We start from the raw sequence: 20,095 nt of genomic DNA on the forward strand, positions 1-20,095 counted from the left end.
CAAATCTGAAGTGATGATGCTCTGTTTAAAAATCGCAGTCAATGCTGCAGAGGGATTCTGCTGTTGTTTAATTATTGCAGTCAATGCTGCAGGAATTCTGTTGCTGTTTAATTATTACAGTCAATGCTGAAGGGATTCTGCTGCTCTACTTTTTGCTCTACTGTTGTGTAAATATTGCGGTGAATGCTGCAGAGATTGTGCTGTTGCCTAAATATCGCAGTCAAGTCTGAAGGGATCCTGCTGCTGTTTAATAATTGCAGTAAATGCTGCAGGGATTCTACTGCTGTTTAATTATTGCATCAATGCAGCAGGGATCCTTCGGCGGTTTAATAATTGCAGTCAATACTGCAAGAATTCTGTTGTTTTTTTTAAATTGCAGTCAATGCTGCAGGGAATCTGCTGCTGTTTAATGATTGCAGTCAATGCTGCAGGGATTCTGCTGCTGTTTAATTATTGCAGTCAATGCTGCAGAGTTTCTGCTGTTGCCTAATTATTGCAGTCAAATCTGAAGGGATGATGCTCTGTTTAAAAATCACAGTCAATGCTGCAGGGATTCTGCTGCTGTTTAAGTATCGCAGTCAATGCTGCAGAGATCCTGCTGCTGTTTAATTATTGCAGTCAGTGCTGCAGGGATTCTGCTGCTGTTTAAAAATCGCAATCAAAGTTGCAGGGATTCTGCTGTTGTTTAATTATTGCAGTCAATGCTGCAGGAATTCTGTTGCTGTTTAATTATTGCAGTCAATGCTGCATGGATTCTGCTTCTCTCTACTTTTTGCAGTCAATGCTTCAGGGATTCTGCTGTTGTCTAAATATTGCGGTGAATGCTGCAGAGATTGTGCTGTTGCCTAAATATTGCAGTCAAGTCTGAAGGGATTCAGCTGCTGTTTAATTATTGCAGTCAATGCTGCAGGGATTCTGCTGCTGTTTATAAATTGCAGTCAATGCTGCAGGGAAACTGCTGCTGTCTAATTGGTGCAGTCAATGCTGCAGGGATTCTGCTGTTGTCTAATTATGCAGTCAATGCTCCAGGGATTCTGCTGCTGGTCAATTATGCAGTCAATGCTGCAGGGATTCTGCCACTGCTGCTTAATATATGAAGTCAATGCTGCATGGATTCTGCTGTTGTCTAAATATTGCGGTGAATGCTGCAGAGATTGTGCTGTTGCCTAAATATTGCAGTCAAGACTGAAGGGATTATGCTGCTGCTTAATTATTGCAGTCAATGATGCAGGGATTCTGCAGCTGCTAATTATTGCAGTAGATGCTACCGGGATTCTGCTGCTGTTTACTTATTACGTTCAATACTGCAGGGATTCTGTTGCTGTGTATAAATCACACTCAATGCTGCAGAGATTCTGCAGTTGTCTAATTATTGCAGTCAACACTGCACTGATTCTGCTGCTGTTTAATAATTGCAGTCAATGCTGCATGGATCTACTGCTGTTTAATTATTGCATCAATGCTGCAGGGATCCTTCTGCGGTTTAATAATTGCGGTCATTACTGCAAGAATTCTGTTGTTCTTTTTTAAATTGCAGTCAATGCTGCAGGGATTCTGCTGTTGTCTAATTATGCAGTCAATGCTGCAGGGATTCTGCTACTGGTCAATTATTGCAGTCAATGCTGCAGGGATTCTGCTGCTGCTGCTTAATTATTGCAGTCAAAGCTGCATGGATTCTGCTGTTCTCTAATCTTTGCAGTGAATGCTTCAGGGATTCTGCTGTTGTCTAAATATTGCGGTGAACGCTGCAGCGATTGTGCTGTTGCCTAAATATTGCAGTCAAGTCTGAAGGGATTCTGCTGCTGTTTAATAATTGCAGTCAATGCTGCAGGGATTCTGCTGCTGTTTATAAATCGCAGTCAATGCTGCAGGGATTCTGCTGTTGTCTAATTGTTGCAGTCAATGCTGAAGGGATTCTGCTGCTGGTCAATTATTGCAGTCAATGCTGCAGGGATTCTGCTGCTGCTTAATTATTGCAGTCAATGATGCAGGGATTCTGCAGCTGTTTAATTATTGCAGTCAATGCTGCTGGGATTCTGCAGCTGCTTAATTATTGCAGTCAATGATGCAGGGATTCTGCAGCTGTTTAATTATTGCAGTCAATGCTGCTGGGATTCTGCTACTGTTTACTTATTACATTCAATACTGCAGGGTTTCTGTTGCTGTGTATAAATCACACTCAATGCTGCAGAGATTCTGCAGTTGTCTAATTATTGCAGTCAACACTGCACTGATTCTGCTGCTGTTCAATAATTGCAGTCAATGCTGCAGTGATTCTACTGCTGTTTAATTATTGCATCAATGCTGCAGGGATCCTTCTGCGGTTTAATAATTGCGGTCAATACTGCAAGAGTTCTGTTGTTTTTTTAAAATCGCAGTCAATGCTGCAGGGATTCTGCTGCTGTTTAATGATTGCAGTCAATGCAACAGGGATTCTGCTGCTGTTTAATTATTACAGTCAATGCTGCAGAGTTTCTGCTGTTGCCTAATTATTGCAGTCAAATCTGAAGGGATGATGCTCTGTTTAAAAATCGCAGTCAATGCTGCAGAGGGATTCTGCTGTTGTTTAATTATTGCAGTCAATGCTGCAGGAATTCTGTTGCTGTTTAATTATTACAGTCAATGCTGAAGGGATTCTGCTGCTCTACTTTTTGCTCTACTGTTGTGTAAATATTGCGGTGAATGCTGCAGAGATTGTGCTGTTGCCTAAATATCGCAGTCAAGTCTGAAGGGATCCTGCTGCTGTTTAATAATTGCAGTAAATGCTTCAGGGATTCTGCTGCTGTTTATAAATTGCAGTCAATGCTGCAGGGATTCTGCTGTTGTCTAATTGTTGCAGTCAATGCTGCAGGGATTCTGCTGTTGTCTAATTATGCAGTCAATGCTGCAGGGATTCTGCCGCTGGTCAATTATTGCAGTCAATGCTTCAGGGATTCTGCTGTTGTCTAAATATTGCGGTGAATGCTGCAGACATTGTGCTGTTGGCCAAATATTGCAGTCAAGTCTTAAGGGATTCTGCTGCTGTTTAATAATTGCAGTCAATGCTGCAGGGATTCTGCTGGTGTCTAATTATGCAGTCAATGCTGCAGGGATTCTGCTGCTGGTCAATTATTGCAGTCAATGCTTCAGGGATTCTGCTGTTGTCTAAATATTGCGGTGAATGCTGCAGAGATTGTGCTGTTGCCCAAATATTGCAGTCAAGTCTTAAGGGATTCTGCTGCTGTTTAATAATTGCAGTCAATGCAGCAGGGATTCTGCTGCTGTTTATAAATTGCAGTCAATGCTGCAGGGATTCTGCTGTTGTCTAATTGTTGCAGTCAATGCTGAAGGGATTCTGCTGCTGGTCAATTATGCAGTCAATGCTGCAGGGATTCTGCTGTTGTCTAATTGTTGCAGTCAATGCTGAAGGGATTCTGCTACTGGTCAATTATTGCAGTCAATGCTGCAGGGATTCTGCTGCTGCTGCTTAATTATTGCAGTCAAAGCTGCATGGATTCTGCTGTTCTCTACTCTTTGCAGTGAATGCTTCAGGGATTCTGCTGTTGTCTAAATATTGCGGTGAATGCTGCAGAGATTGTGCTGTTGCCTAAATATTGCAGTCAAGTCTGAAGGGATTCTGCTGCTGTTTAATAATTGCAGTCAATGCTGCAGGGATTCTGCTGCTGTTTATAAATCGCAGTCAATGCTGCAGGGATTCTGCTGTTGTCTAATTGTTGCAGTCAATGCTGAAGGAATTCTGCTGCTGGTCAATTATTGCAGTCAATGCTGCAGGGATTCTGCTGCTGCTTAATTATTGCAGTCAATGATGCAGGGATTCTGCAGCTGTTTAATTATTGCAGTCAATGCTGCTGGGATTCTGCTGCTGCTTAATTATTGCAGTCAATGATGCAGGGATTCTGCAGCTGTTTAATTATTGCAGTCAATGCTGCTGGGATTCTGCTACTGTTTACTTATTACATTCAATACTGCAGGGTTTCTGTTGCTGTGTATAAATCACACTCAATGCTGCAGAGATTCTGCAGTTGTCTAATTATTGCAGTCAACACTGCACTGATTCTGCTGCTGTTCAATAATTGCAGTCAATGCTGCAGTGATTCTACTGCTGTTTAATTATTGCATCAATGCTGCAGGGATCCTTCTGCGGTTTAATAATTGCGGTCAATACTGCAAGAATTCTGTTGTTTTTTTTTAAAATCGCAGTCAATGCTGCAGGGATTCTGCTGCTGTTTAATGATTGCAGTCAATGCAACAGGGATTCTGCTGCTGTTTAATTATTACAGTCAATGCTGCATAGTTTCTGCTGTTGCCTAATTATTGCAGTCAAATCTGAAGTGATGATGCTCTGTTTAAAAATCGCAGTCAATGCTGCAGAGGGATTCTGCTGTTGTTTAATTATTGCAGTCAATGCTGCAGGAATTCTGTTGCTGTTTAATTATTACAGTCAATGCTGAAGGGATTCTGCTGCTCTACTTTTTGCTCTACTGTTGTGTAAATATTGCGGTGAATGCTGCAGAGATTGTGCTGTTGCCTAAATATCGCAGTCAAGTCTGAAGGGATCCTGCTGCTGTTTAATAATTGCAGTAAATGCTTCAGGGATTCTGCTGCTGTTTATAAATCGCAGTCAATGCTGCAGGGATTCTGCTGTTGTCTAATTGTTGCAGTCAATGCTGCAGGGATTCTGCTGTTGTCTAATTATGCAGTCAATGCTGCAGGGATTCTGCCGCTGGTCAATTATTGCAGTCAATGCTTCAGGGATTCTGCTGTTGTCTAAATATTGCGGTGAATGCTGCAGACATTGTGCTGTTGCCCAAATATTGCAGTCAAGTCTTAAGGGATTCTGCTGCTGTTTAATAATTGCAGTCAATGCTGCAGGGATTCTGCTGGTGTCTAATTATGCAGTCAATGCTGCAGGGATTCTGATGCTGGTCAATTATTGCAGTCAATGCTTCAGGGATTCTGCTGCTGTCTAAATATTGCGGTGAATGCTGCAGAGATTGTGCTGTTGCCCAAATATTGCAGTCAAGTCTTAAGGGATTCTGCTGCTGTTTAATAATTGCAGTCAATGCAGCAGGGATTCTGCTGCTGTTTATAAATTGCAGTCAATGCTGCAGGGATTCTGCTGTTGTCTAATTGTTGCAGTCAATGCTGAAGGGATTATGCTGCTGGGCAATTATGCAGTCAATGCTGCAGGGATTCTGCTGTTGTCTAATTGTTGCAGTCAATGCTGAAGGGATTCTGCTGCTGGTCAATTATTGCAGTCAATGCTGCAGGGATTCTGCTGCTGCTGCTTAATTATTGCAGTCAAAGCTGCATGGATTCTGCTGTTCTCTACTCTTTGCAGTGAATGCTTCAGGGATTCTGCTGTTGTCTAAATATTGCGGTGAATGCTGCAGAGATTGTGCTGTTGCCTAAATATTGCGGTGAATGCTGCAGAGATTGTGCTGTTGCCTAAATATTGCAGTCAAGTCTGAAGGGATTCTGCTGCTGTTTAATAATTGCAGTCAATGCTGCGGGGATTCTGCTGCTGTTTATAAATCGCAGTCAATGCTGCAGGGATTCTGCTGTTGTCTAATTGTTGCAGTCAATGCTGAAGGGATTCTGCTGCTGGTCAATTATTGCAGTCAATGCTGCAGGAATTCTGCTGCTGCTTAATTATTGCAGTCAATGATGCAGGGATTCTGCAGCTGTTTAATTATTGCAGTCAATGCTGCTGGGATTCTGCTGCTGCTTAATTATTGCAGTCAATGATGCAGGGATTCTGCAGCTGTTTAATTATTGCAGTCAATGCTGCTGGGATTCTGCTACTGTTTACTTATTACATTCAATACTGCAGGGTTTCTGTTGCTGTGTATAAATCACACTCAATGCTGCAGAGATTCTGCAGTTGTCTAATTATTGCAGTCAACACTGCACTGATTCTGCTGCTGTTCAATAATTGCAGTCAATGCTGCAGTGATTCTACTGCTGTTTAATTATTGCATCAATGCTGCAGGGATCCTTCTGCGGTTTAATAATTGCGGTCAATACTGCAAGAATTCTGTTGTTTTTTTACAATCGCAGTCAATACTGCAGGGATTCTGCTGCTGTTTAATGTTGCAGTCAATGCAACAGGGATTCTGCTGCTGTTTAATTATTACAGTCAATGCTGCAGAGTTTCTGCTGTTGCCTAATTATTGCAGTCAAATCTGAAGTGATGATGCTCTGTTTAAAAATCGCAGTCAATGCTGCAGAGGGATTCTGCTGTTGTTTAATTATTGCAGTCAATGCTGCAGGAATTCTGTTGCTGTTTAATTATTACAGTCAATGCTGAAGGGATTCTGCTGCTCTACGTTTTGCTCTACTGTTGTGTAAATATTGCGGTGAATGCTGCAGAGATTGTGCTGTTGCCTAAATATCGCAGTCAAGTCTGAAGGGATCCTGGTGCTGTTTAATAATTGCAGTAAATGCTGCAGGGATTCTGCTGCTGTTTATAAATCGCAGTCAATGCTGCAGGGATTCTGCAGTTGTCTAATTGTTGCAGTCAATGCTGCAGGGATTCTGCTGTTGTCTAATTATGCAGTCAATGCTGCAGGGATTCTGCCGCTGGTCAATTATTGCAGTCAATGCTTCAGGGATTCTGCTGTTGTCTAAATATTGCGGTGAATGCTGCAGAGATTTGTGCTGTTGCCCAAATATTGCAGTCAAGTCTTAAGGGATTCTGCTGCTGTTTAATAATTGCAGTCAATGCTGCAGGGATTCTGCTGCTGTTCATAAATCGCAGTCAATGCTGCAAGGATTCTGCTGTTGTCTAATTGATGCAGTCAATGCTGAAGGGATTCTGCTGCTGGTCAATTATGCAGTCAATGCTTCAGGGATTCTGCTGTTGTCTAATTATGCAGTCAATGCTGCAGGGATTCTGCTGCTGGTCAATTATTGCAGTAAATGCTGCAGGGATTCTGCTGCTGCTTTATTATTGCAGTCAAAGCTGCATGGATTCTGCTGTTCTCTACTTTATGCAGTTAATGCTTCAGGGATTCTGCTGTTGTCTAAATATTGCGGTGACTGCTGCAGAGATTGTGCTGTTGCCCAAGTATTGCAGTCAAGTCTGAAGGGATTCTGCTGCTGTTTAATAATTGCAGTCAATGCTGAAGGGATTCTGCTGCTGTTTATAAATCGCAGTCAATGCTGCAGGGATTCTGCTGTTGTCTAATTGTTGCAGTCAATGCTGAAGGGATTCTGCTGCTGGTCAATTATTGCAGTCAATGCTGCAGGGATTCTGCTGCTGCTTAATTATTGCAGTCAATGATGCAGGGATTCTGCAGCTGTTTAATTATTGCAGTCAATGCTGCCGGGATTCTGCTACTGTTTACTTATTACATTCAATACTGCAGGGTTTCTGTTGCTGTGTATAAATCACACTCAATGCTGCAGAGATTCTGCAGTTGTCTAATTATTGCAGTCAACACTGCACTGATTCTGCTGCTGTTCAATAACTGCAGTCAATGCTGCAGTGATTCTACTGCTGTTTAATTATTGCATCAATGCTGCAGGGATCCTTCTGCGGTTTAATAATTGCGGTCAATACTGCAAGAATTCTGTTGTTTTTTTAAAATCGCAGTCAGCGCTGCAGGGAGTCTGCTGCTGTTTAATGATTGCAGTCAATGCAGCAGGGATTGTGCTGCTGTTTAATTATTACAGTCAATGCTGCAGAGTTTCTGCTGTTGCCTAATTATTGCAGTCAAATCTGAAGGGATGATGCTCTGTTTAAAAATCGCAGGCAATGCTGCAGAGGGATTCTGCTGTTGTTTAATTATTGCAGTCAATGCTGCAGGAATTCTGTTGCTGTTTAATTATTACAGTCAATGCTGCAGAGATTCTGCTGCTCTACTTTTTGCTCTACTGTTGTGTAAATATTGCGGTGAATGCTGCAGAGATTGTGCTGTTGCCGAAATATCGCAGTCAAGTCTGAAGGGATCCTGCTGCTGTTTAATAATTGCAGTAAATGCTGCAGGGATTCTGCTGCTGTTTATAAATCGCAGTCAATGCTGCAGGGATTCTGCTGTTGTCTAATTGTTGCAGTCAATGCTGCAGGGATTTTGCTGCTTGTCAATTATTGCAGTCAATGCTGCAGGGATTCTGCTGTTGTCTAAATATTGCGGTGAATGCTGCAGAGATTGTGCTGTTGCTCAAATATTGCAGTCAAGTCTGTAGGGATTCTGCTGCTGTTTAATAATTCCAGTCAATGCTGCAGGGATTCTGTTGCTGTTTATAAATCGCAGTCAATGCTGCAGGGATTCTGCTGTTGTCTAATTGTTGCAGTCAATGCTGAAGGGATTCTGCTGCTGGTCAATTATGCAGTCATTGCTGCAGGGATTCTGCTGCTGCTGCTTATTTATTGCAGTCAATGCTGCATGGATTCTGCTGTTCTCTACTTTTTGCAGTTAATGCTTCGGGGATTCTGCTGTTGTCTAAATATTGCGGTGAATGCTGCAGAGATTGTGCTGTTGCCTAAATATTGCAGTCAAGTCTGAAGGGATTCTGCTGCTGTTTAATAATAACAGTCAATGCTGCAGGGATTCTGCTGCTGTTTATAAATCGCAGTCAATGCTGCAGGGATTCTGCTGTTGTCTAATTGTTGCAGTCAATGCTGAAGGGATTCTGCTGCTGGTCAATTATTGCAGTCAATGCTGCAGGGATTCTGCTGCTGCTTAATCATTGCAGTCAATGATGCAGGGATTGTACTGCTGTTTAATTATTGCAGTCAATGCTGCAGAGTTTCTGCTGTTGCCTAATTATTGCAGTCAAATCTGAAGGGATGATGCTCTGTTTAAAAATCGCAGTCAATGCTGCAGGGATTCTGGTGCTGTTTAAGTATCGCAGTCAATGCTGCAGAGATCCTGCTGCTGTTTAATTATTGCAGTCAGTGCTGCAGGGATTCTGCTGCTGTTTAAAAATCGCAATCAAAGTTGCAGGGATTCTGCGGCTCTCTACTTTTTGCAGTCAATGCTTCAGGGATTCTGCTGTTGTCTAAATATTGCGGTGAATGCTGCAGAGATTGTGCTGTTGCCTAAATATTGCAGTTAAGCCTGAAGGGATTCTGCTGCTGTTTAATAATTGCAGGCAATGCTGCAGGGATTCTGCTGCTGTTTATAAATCACAGTCAATGCTGCAGGGATTCTGCTGTTGTCTAATTGTTGCAGTCAATGCTGCAGGGATTCTGCTGTTGTCTAATTGTTGCAGTCAATGCTGAAGGGATTCTGCTGCTGGTCAATTATGCAGTCAATGCTGCAGGGATTCTGCTGTTGTCTAATTATGCAGTCAATGCTGCAGAGGGATTCTGCTGTTGTTTAATTATTGCAGTCAATGCTGCAGGAATTCTGTTGCTGTTTAATTATTACAGTCAATGCTGCAGGGATTCTGCTGCTCTACTTTTTGCAGTCAATGCTTCAGGGATTCTGCTGTTGTGTAAATATTGCGGTGAATGCTGCAGAGATTGTGCTGTTGCCTAAATATTGCAGTCAAGTCTGAAGGGATCCTTCTGCTGTTTAATAATTGCAGTAAATGCTGCAGGGATTCTGCTGCTGTTTATAAATCGCAGTCAATGCTGCAGGGATTCTGCTGTTGTCTAATTGTTGCAGTCAATGCTGCAGGGATTTTGCTGTTGTCTAATAATGCAGTCAATGCTGCAGGGATTCTGCTGCTGGTCAATTATTGCAGTCAATGCTTCAGGGATTCTACTGTTGTCTAAATATTGCGGTGAATGCTGCAGAGATTGTGCTGTTGCCCAAATATTGCAGTCAAGTCTGAAGGGATTCTGCTGCTGTTTAATAATTGCAGTCTATGCTGCAGGGATTCTGCTGCTGTTTATAAATCGCAGACAATGCTGCAGGGATTCTGCTGTTGTCTAATTGTTGCAGTCAATGCTGAAGGGATTCTGCTGCTGGTCAAATATTGCAGTCAATGCTGCAGGGATTCTGCTGCTGCTTAATTATTGCAGTCAATGATGCAGGGATTCTGCAGCTGTTTAATTATTGCAGTCAATGCTGCCGGGATTCTGCTGCTGTTTACGTATTACATTCAATACTGCAGGGATTCTGTTGCTGTGTATAAATCACACTCAATGCTGCAGAGATTCTGCAGTTGTCTAATTATTGCAGTCAACACTGCACTGATTCTGCTGCTGTTTAATAATTGCAGTCAATGCTGCAGGGATTCTACTGCTGTTTAATTATTGCAGCAATGCTGCAGGGATCCTTCTGCGGTTTAATAATTGCGGTCAATACTGCAAGAATTCTGTTGTATTTTTTAATTGCAGTCAAAGCTGCAGGGATTCTGCTGCTGTTTCATGATTGCAGTCAATGCTGCAGGGATTCTACTGCTGTTTAATTATTGCAGCAATGCTGCAGGGATCCTTCTGCGGTTTAATAATTGTGGTCAATACTGCAAGAATTCTGTTGTTTTTTTTTAATTGCAGTCAAAGCTGCAGGGATTCTGCTGCTGTTTCATGATTGCAGTCAATGCTGCAGGGATTCTGCTGCTGTTTAATTATTGCAGTCAATGCTGCAGAGTTTCTGCTGTTGCCTAATTATTGCAGTCAAATCTGAAGGGATGATGCTCTGTTTAACAATCGCAGTCAATGCTGCAGGGATTCTGCTGCTGTTTAAGTATCGCAGTCAATGCTGCAGAGATCCTGCTGCTGTTTAATTATTGCAGTCAGTGCTGCAGGGAATCTGCTGCTGTTTAAAAATCGCAATCAAAGTTGCAGGGATTCTGCGGCTCTCTACTTTTTGCAGTCAATGCTTCAGGGATTCTGCTGTTGTCTAAATATTGCGGTGAATGCTGCAGAGATTGTGCTGTTGCCTAAATATTGCAGTTAAGCCTGAAGGGATTCTGCTGCTGTTTAATAATTGCAGTCAATGCTGCAGGGATTCTGCTGCTGTTTATAAATCACAGTCAATGCTGCAGGGATTCTGCTGTTGTCTAATTGTTGCAGTCAATGCTGCAGGGATTCTGCTGTTGTCTAATTGTTGCAGTCAATGCTGAAGGGATTCTGCTGCTGGTCAGTTATGCAGTCAATGCTGCAGGGATTCTGCTGTTGTCTAATTATGCAGTCAATGCTGAAGGGATTCTGCTGCTGGTCAATTATTGCAGTCAATGCTGCAGGGATTCTGCTGCTGCTGCCTAATTATTGCAGTCAAAGCTGCATGCATTCTGCTGTTCTCTACTTTTTGCAGTGAATGCTTCAGGGATTCTGCTATTGTCTAAATATTGCGGTGAATGCTGCAGAGATTGTGCTGTTGCCTAAATATTGCAGTCAAGTCTGAAGGGATTCTGCTGCTGTTTAATAATTGCAGTCAATGCTGCAGGGATTCTGCTGCTGTTTATAAATCGCAGTCAATGCTGCAGGGATTCTGCTGTTGTCTAATTGTTGCAGTCAATGCTGAAGGGATTCTGCTGCTGGTCAATTATTGCAGTCAATGCTGCAGGGATTCTGCTGTTGTCTAAATATTGCGGTGAATGCTGCAGAGATTGTGCTGTTGCCCAAATATTGCAGTCAAGTCTTAAGGGATTCTGCTGCTGTTTAATAATTGCAGTCAATGCAGCAGGGATTCTGCTGCTGTTTATAAATTGCAGTCAATGCTGCAGGGATTCTGCTGTTGTCTAATTGTTGCAGTCAATGCTGAAGGGATTATGCTGCTGGGCAATTATGCAGTCAATGCTGCAGGGATTCTGCTGTTGTCTAATTGTTGCAGTCAATGCTGAAGGGATTCTGCTGCTGGTCAATTATTGCAGTCAATGCTGCAGGGATTCTGCCGCTGCTGCTTAATTATTGCAGTCAAAGCTGCATGGATTCTGCTGTTCTCTACTCTTTGCAGTGAATGCTTCAGGGATTCTGCTGTTGTCTAAATATTGCGGTGAATGCTGCAGAGATTGTGCTGTTGCCTAAATATTGCGGTGAATGCTGCAGAGATTGTGCTGTTGCCTAAATATTGCAGTCAAGTCTGAAGGGATTCTGCTGCTGTTTAATAATTGCAGTCAATGCTGCAGGGATTCTGCTGCTGTTTATAAATCGCAGTCAATGCTGCAGGGATTCTGCTGTTGTCTAATTGTTGCAGTCAATGCTGAAGGGATTCTGCTGCTGGTCAATTATTGCAGTCAATGTTGCAGGGATTCTGCTGCTGCTTAATTATTGCAGTCAATGATGCAGGGATTCTGCAGCTGTTTAATTATTGCAGTCAATGCTGCTGGGATTCTGCTGCTGCTTAATTATTGCAGTCAATGATGCAGGGATTCTGCAGCTGTTTAATTATTGCAGTCAATGCTGCTGGGATTCTGCTACTGTTTACTTATTACATTCAATACTGCAGGGTTTCTGTTGCTGTGTATAAATCACACTCAATGCTGCAGAGATTCTGCAGTTGTCTAATTATTGCAGTCAACACTGCACTGATTCTGCTGCTGTTCAATAATTGCAGTCAATGCTGCAGTGATTCTACTGCTGTTTAATTATTGCATCAATGCTGCAGGGATCCTTCTGCGGTTTAATAATTGTGGTCAATACTGCAAGAATTCTGTTGTTTTTTTACAATCGCAGTCAATACTGCAGGGATTCTGCTGCTGTTTAATGATTGCAGTCAATGCAACAGGGATTCTGCTGCTGTTTAATTATTACAGTCAATGCTGCAGAGTTTCTGCTGTTGCCTAATTATTGCAGTCAAATCTGAAGTGATGATGCTCTGTTTAAAAATCGCAGTCAATGCTGCAGAGGGATTCTGCTGTTGTTTAATTATTGCAGTCAAAGCTGCAGGAATTCTGTTGCTGTTTAATTATTACAGTCAATGCTGAAGGGATTCTGCTGCTCTACTTTTTGCTCTACTGTTGTGTAAATATTGCGGTGAATGCTGCAGAGATTGTGCTGTTGCCTAAATATCGCAGTCAAGTCTGAAGGGATCCTGGTGCTGTTTAATAATTGCAGTAAATGCTGCAGGGATTCTGCTGCTGTTTATAAATCGCAGTCAATGCTGCAGGGATTCTGCAGTTGTCTAATTGTTGCAGTCAATGCTGCAGGGATTCTGCTGTTGTCTAATTATGCAGTCAATGCTGCAGGGATTCTGCCGCTGGTCAATTATTGCAGTCAATGCTTCAGGGATTCTGCTGTTGTCTAAATATTGCGGTGAATGCTGCAGAGATTTGTGCTGTTGCCCAAATATTGCAGTCAAGTCTTAAGGGATTCTGCTGCTGTTTAATAATTGCAGTCAATGCTGCAGGGATTCTGCTGCTGTTCATAAATCGCAGTCAATGCTGCAGGGATTCTGCTGTTGTCTAATTGATGCAGTCAATGCTGAAGGGATTCTGCTGCTGGTCAATTATGCAGTCAATGCTTCAGGGATTCTGCTGTTGTCTAATTATGCAGTCAATGCTGCAGGGATTCTGCTGCTGGTCAATTATTGCAGTAAATGCTGCAGGGATTCTGCTGCTGCTTTATTATTGCAGTCAAAGCTGCATGGATTCTGCTGTTGTCTACTTTATGCAGTGAATGCTTCAGGGATTCTGCTGTTGTCTAAATATTGCGGTGAATGCTGCAGAGATTGTGCTGTTGCCCAAGTATTGCAGTCAAGTCTGAAGGGATTCTGCTGCTGTTTAATAATTGCAGTCAATGCTGAAGGGATTCTGCTGCTGTTTATAAATCGCAGTCAATGCTGCAGGGATTCTGCTGTTGTCTAATTGTTGCAGTCAATGCTGAAGGGATTCTGCTGCTGGTCAATTATTGCAGTCAATGCTGCAGGGATTCTGCTGCTGCTTAATTATTGCAGTCAATGATGCAGGGATTCTGCAGCTGTTTAATTATTGCAGTCAATGCTGCTGGGATTCTGCTACTGTTTACTTATTACATTCAATACTGCAGGGTTTCTGTTGCTGTGTATAAATCACACTCAATGCTGCAGAGATTCTGCAGTTGTCTAATTATTGCAGTCAACACTGCACTGATTCTGCTGCTGTTCAATAACTGCAGTCAATGCTGCAGTGATTCTACTGCTGTTTAATTATTGCATCAATGCTGCAGGGATCCTTCTGCGGTTTAATAATTGCGGTCAATACTGCAAGAATTCTGTTGTTTTTTTAAAATCGCAGTCAACGCTGCAGGGAGTCTGCTGCTGTTTAATGATTGCAGTCAATGCAGCAGGGATTGTGCTGCTGTTTAATTATTACAGTCAATGCTGCAGAGTTTCTGCTGTTGCCTAATTATTGCAGTCAAATCTGAAGGGATGATGCTCTGTTTAAAAATCGCAGGCAATGCTGCAGAGGGATTCTGCTGTTGTTTAATTATTGCAGTCAATGCTGCAGGAATTCTGTTGCTGTTTAATTATTACAGTCAATGCTGCAGAGATTCTGCTGCTCTACTTTTTGCTCTACTGTTGTGTAAATATTGCGGTGAATGCTGCAGAGATTGTGCTGTTGCCGAAATATCGCAGTCAAGTCTGAAGGGATCCTGCTGCTGTTTAATAATTGCAGTAAATGCTGCAGGGATTCTGCTGCTGTTTATAAATCGCAGTCAATGCTGCAGGGATTCTGCTGTTGTCTAATTGTTGCAGTCAATGCTGCAGGGATTCTGCTGTTGTCTAATTATGCAGTCAATGCTGCAGGGATTCTGCTGCTGGTCAATTATTGCAGTCAATGCTTCAGGGATTCAGCTGTTGTCTAAATATTGCGGTGAATGCTGCAGAGATTGTGCTGTTGCTCAAATATTGCAGTCAAGTCTGAAGGGATTCTGCTGCTGTTTAATAATTGCAGTCAATGCTGCAGGGATTCTGTTGCTGTTTATAAATCGCAGTCAATGCTGCAGGGATTCTGCTGTTGTCTAATTGTTGCAGTCAATGCTGAAGGGATTCTGCTGCTGGTCAATTATGCAGTCAATGCTGCAGGGATTCTGCTGCTGCTGCTTAATTATTGCAGTCAATGCTGCATGGATTCTGCTGTTCTCTACTTATTGCAGTTAATGCTTCGGGGATTCTGCTGTTGTCTAAATATTGCGGTGAATGCTGCAGAGATTGTGCTGTTGCCTAAATATTGCAGTCAAGTCTGAAGGGATTCTGCTGCTGTTTAATAATAACAGTCAATGCTGCAGGGATTCTGCTGCTGTTTATAAATCGCAGTCAATGCTGCAGGGATTCTGCTGTTGTCTAATTGTTGCAGTCAATGCTGAAGGGATTCTGCTGCTGGTCAATTATTGCAGTCAATGCTGCAGGGATTCTGCTGCTGCTTAATCATTGCAGTCAATGATGCAGGGATTGTACTGCTGTTTAATTATTGCAGTCAATGCTGCAGAGTTTCTGCTGTTGCCTAATTATTGCAGTCAAATCTGAAGGGATGATGCTCTGTTTAAAAATCGCAGTCAATGCTGCAGGGATTCTGGTGCTGTTTAAGTATCGCAGTCAATGCTGCAGAGATCCTGCTGCTGTTTAATTATTGCAGTCAGTGCTGCAGGGATTCTGCTGCTGTTTAAAAATCGCAATCAAAGTTGCAGGGATTCTGCGGCTCTCTACTTTTTGCAGTCAATGCTTCAGGGATTCTGCTGTTGTCTAAATATTGCGGTGAATGCTGCAGAGATTGTGCTGTTGCCTAAATATTGCAGTTAAGCCTGAAAATATTCTGCTGCTGTTTAATAATTGCAGGCAATGCTGCAGGGATTCTGCTGCTGTTTATAAATCACAGTCAATGCTGCAGGGATTCTGCTGTTGTCTAATTGTTGCAGTCAATGCTGCAGGGATTCTGTTGTTGTCTAATTGTTGCAGTCAATGCTGAAGGGATTCTGCTGCTGGTCAATTATGCAGTCAATGCTGCAGGGATTCTGCTGTTGTCTAATTATGCAGTCAATGCTGCAGGGATTCTGCTGCTGGTCAATTATTGCAGTCAATGCTGCAGGGATTCTGCTGCTGCTGCTTAATTATTGCAGCCAATGCTACAGGGATTCTGCTGTTGTCTAAATATTGCGGTGAATGCTGCAGAGATTGTGCTGTTGCCTAAAAATTGCAGTCAAGTCTGAAGGGATTCTGCTGCTGCTTACTTATTGCATTCAATACTGCAGGGTTTCTGTTGCTGTGTATAAATCACACTCAATGCTGCAGAGATTCTGCAGTTGTCTAATTATTGCAGTCAACACTGCACTGATTCTGCTGCTGTTCAATAATTGCAGTCAATGCTGCAGGGATTCTGCTGCTGTTTAATTATTACAGTCAATGCTGTAGAGTTTCTGCTGTTGCCTAATTATTGCAGTCAAATCTGAAGGGATGATGCTCTGTTTAAAAATTGCAGTCAATGCTGCAGAGGGATTCTGCTGTTGTTTAATTATTGCAGTCAATGCTGCAGGAATTCTGTTGCTGTTTAATTATTACAGTCAATGCTGCAGGGATTCTGCTGCTCTACTTTTTGCAGTCAATGCTTCAGGGATTCTGCTGTTGTGTAAATATTGCGGTGAATGCTGCAGAGATTGTGCTGTTGCCTAAATATTGCAGTCAAGTCTGAAGGGATCCTTCTGCTGTTTAATAATTGCAGTAAATGCTGCAGGGATTCTGCTGCTGTTTATAAATCGCAGTCAATGCTGCAGGGATTCTGCTGTTGTCTAATTGTTGCAGTCAATGCTGCAGGGATTTTGCTGTTGTCTAATAATGCAGTCAATGCTGCAGGGATTCTGCTGCTCTACTTTTTGCAGTCAATGCTTCAGGGATTCTGCTGTTGTGTAAATATTGCGGTGAATGCTGCAGAGATTGTGCTGTTGCCTAAATATTGCAGTCAAGTCTGAAGGGATCCTTCTGCTGTTTAATAATTGCAGTAAATGCTGCAGGGATTCTGCTGCTGTTTATAAATCGCAGTCAATGCTGCAGGGATTCTGCTGTTGTCTAATTGTTGCAGTCAATGCTGCAGGGATTTTGCTGTTGTCTAATAATGCACTCAATGCTGCAGGGATTCTGCTGCTGGTCAATTATTGCAGTCCATGCTTCAGGGATTCTACTGTTGTCTAAATATTGCGGTGAATGCTGCAGAGATTGTTCTGTTGCCCAAATATTGCAGTAAAGTCTGAAGGGATTCTGCTGCTGTTTAATAATTGCAGTCTATGCTGCAGGGATTCTGCTGCTGTTTATAAATCGCAGACAATGCTGCAGGGATTCTGCTGTTGTCTAATTGTTGCAGTCAATGCTGAAGGGATTCTGCTGCTGGTCAAATATTGCAGTCAATGCTGCAGGGATTCTGCTGCTGCTTAATTATTGCAGTCAATGATGCAGGGATTCTGCAGTTGTTTAATTATTGCAGTCAATGCTGCCGGGATTCTGCTGCTGTTTACGTATTACATTCAATACTGCAGGGATTCTGTTGCTGTGTATAAATCACACTCAATGCTGCAGAGATTCTGCAGTTGTCTAATTATTGCAGTCAACACTGCACTGATTCTGCTGCTGTTTAATAATTGCAGTCAATGCTGCAGGGATTCTACTGCTGTTTAATTATTGCAGCAATGCTGCAGGGATCCTTCTGCGGTTTAATAATTGCGGTCAATACTGCAAGAATTCTGTTGTTTTTTTTAATTGCAGTCAAAGCTGCAGGGATTCTGCTGCTGTTTCATGATTGCAGTCAATGCTGCAGGGATTCTACTGCTGTTTAATTATTGCAGCAATGCTGCAGGGATCCTTCTGCGGTTTAATAATTGTGGTCAATACTGCAAGAATTCTGTTGTTTTTTTTTTAATTGCAGTCAAAGCTGCAGGGATTCTGCTGCTGTTTCATGATTGCAGTCAATGCTGCAGGGATTCTGCTGCTGTTTAATTATTGCAGTCAATGCTGCAGAGTTTCTGCTGTTGCCTAATTATTGCAGTCAAATCTGAAGGGATGATGCTCTGTTTAAAAATCGCAGTCAATGCTGCAGGGATTCTGCTGCTGTTTAAGTATCGCAGTCAATGCTGCAGAGATCCTGCTGCTGTTTAATTATTGCAGTCAGTGCTGCAGGGAATCTGCTGCTGTTTAAAAATCGCAATCAAAGTTGCAGGGATTCTGCGGCTCTCTACTTTTTGCAGTCAATGCTTCAGGGATTCTGCTGTTGTCTAAATATTGCGGTGAATGCTGCAGAGATTGTGCTGTTGCCTAAATATTGCAGTTAAGCCTGAAGGGATTCTGCTGCTGTTTAATAATTGCAGTCAATGCTGCAGGGATTCTGCTGCTGTTTATAAATCACAGTCAATGCTGCAGGGATTCTGCTGTTGTCTAATTGTTGCAGTCAATGCTGCAGGGATTCTGCTGTTGTCTAATTGTTGCAGTCAATGCTGAAGGGATTCTGCTGCTGGTCAGTTATGCAGTCAATGCTGCAGGGATTCTGCTGTTGTCTAATTATGCAGTCAATGCTGAAGGGATTCTGCTGCTGGTCAATTATTGCAGTCAATGCTGCAGGGATTCTGCTGCTGCTGCCTAATTATTGCAGTCAAAGCTGCATGCATTCTGCTGTTGTCTAAATATTGCGGTGAATGCTGCAGAGATTGTGCTGTTGCCTAAAAATTGCAGTCAAGTCTGAAGGGATTCTGCTGCTGTTTACTTATTGCATTCAATACTGCAGGGTTTCTGTTGCTGTGTATAAATCACACTCAATGCTGCAGAGATTCTGCAGTTGTCTAATTATTGCAGTCAACACTGCACTGATTCTGCTGCTGTTCAATAATTGCAGTCAATGCTGCAGGGATTCTGCTGCTGTTTAATTATTACAGTCAATGCTGTAGAGTTTCTGCTGTTGCCTAATTATTGCAGTCAAATCTGAAGGGATGATGCTCTGTTTAAAAATTGCAGTCAATGCTGCAGAGGGATTCTGCTGTTGTTTAATTATTGCAGTCAATGCTGCAGGAATTCTGTTGCTGTTTAATTATTACAGTCAATGCTGCAGGGATTCTGCTGCTCTACTTTTTGCAGTCAATGCTTCAGGGATTCTGCTGTTGTGTAAATATTGCGGTGAATGCTGCAGAGATTGTGCTGTTGCCTAAATATTGCAGTCAAGTCTGAAGGGATCCTTCTGCTGTTTAATAATTGCAGTAAATGCTGCAGGGATTCTGCTGCTGTTTATAAATCGCAGTCAATGCTGCAGGGATTCTGCTGTTGTCTAATTGTTGCAGTCAATGCTGCAGGGATTTTGCTGTTGTCTAATAATGCAGTCAATGCTGCAGGGATTCTGCTGCTGGTCAATTATTGCAGTCAATGCTTCAGGGATTCTACTGTTGTCTAAATATTGCGGTGAATGCTGCAGAGATTGTGCTGTTGCCCAAATATTGCAGTCAAGTCTGAAGGGATTCTGCTGCTGTTTAATAATTGCAGTCTATGCTGCAGGGATTCTGCTGCTGTTTATAAATCGCAGACAATGCTGCAGGGATTCTGCTGTTGTCTAATTGTTGCAGTCAATGCTGAAGGGATTCTGCTGCTGGTCAAATATTGCAGTCAATGCTGCAGGGATTCTGCTGCTGCTTAATTATTGCAGTCAATGATGCAGGGATTCTGCAGCTGTTTAATTATTGCAGTCAATGCTGCCGGGATTCTGCTGCTGTTTACGTATTACATTCAATACTGCAGGGATTCTGTTGCTGTGTATAAATCACACTCAATGCTGCAGAGATTCTGCAGTTGTCTAATTATTGCAGTCAACACTGCACTGATTCTGCTGCTGTTTAATAATTGCAGTCAATGCTGCAGGGATTCTACTGCTGTTTAATTATTGCAGCAATGCTGCAGGGATCCTTCTGCGGTTTAATAATTGCGGTCAATACTGCAAGAATTCTGTTGTATTTTTTAATTGCAGTCAAAGCTGCAGGGATTCTGCTGCTGTTTCATGATTGCAGTCAATGCTGCAGGGATTCTACTGCTGTTTAATTATTGCAGCAATGCTGCAGGGATCCTTCTGCGGTTTAATAATTGTGGTCAATACTGCAAGAATTCTGTTGTTTTTTTTTAATTGCAGTCAAAGCTGCAGGGATTCTGCTGCTGTTTCATGATTGCAGTCAATGCTGCAGGGATTCTGCTGCTGTTTAATTATTGCAGTCAATGCTGCAGAGTTTCTGCTGTTGCCTAATTATTGCAGTCAAATCTGAAGG

The sequence above is a fragment of the Carcharodon carcharias genome, chromosome 2 (assembly GCF_017639515.1).
Source record: "Carcharodon carcharias isolate sCarCar2 chromosome 2, sCarCar2.pri, whole genome shotgun sequence".
Classification (NCBI taxonomy): Eukaryota; Metazoa; Chordata; class Chondrichthyes; order Lamniformes; family Lamnidae; genus Carcharodon; species Carcharodon carcharias.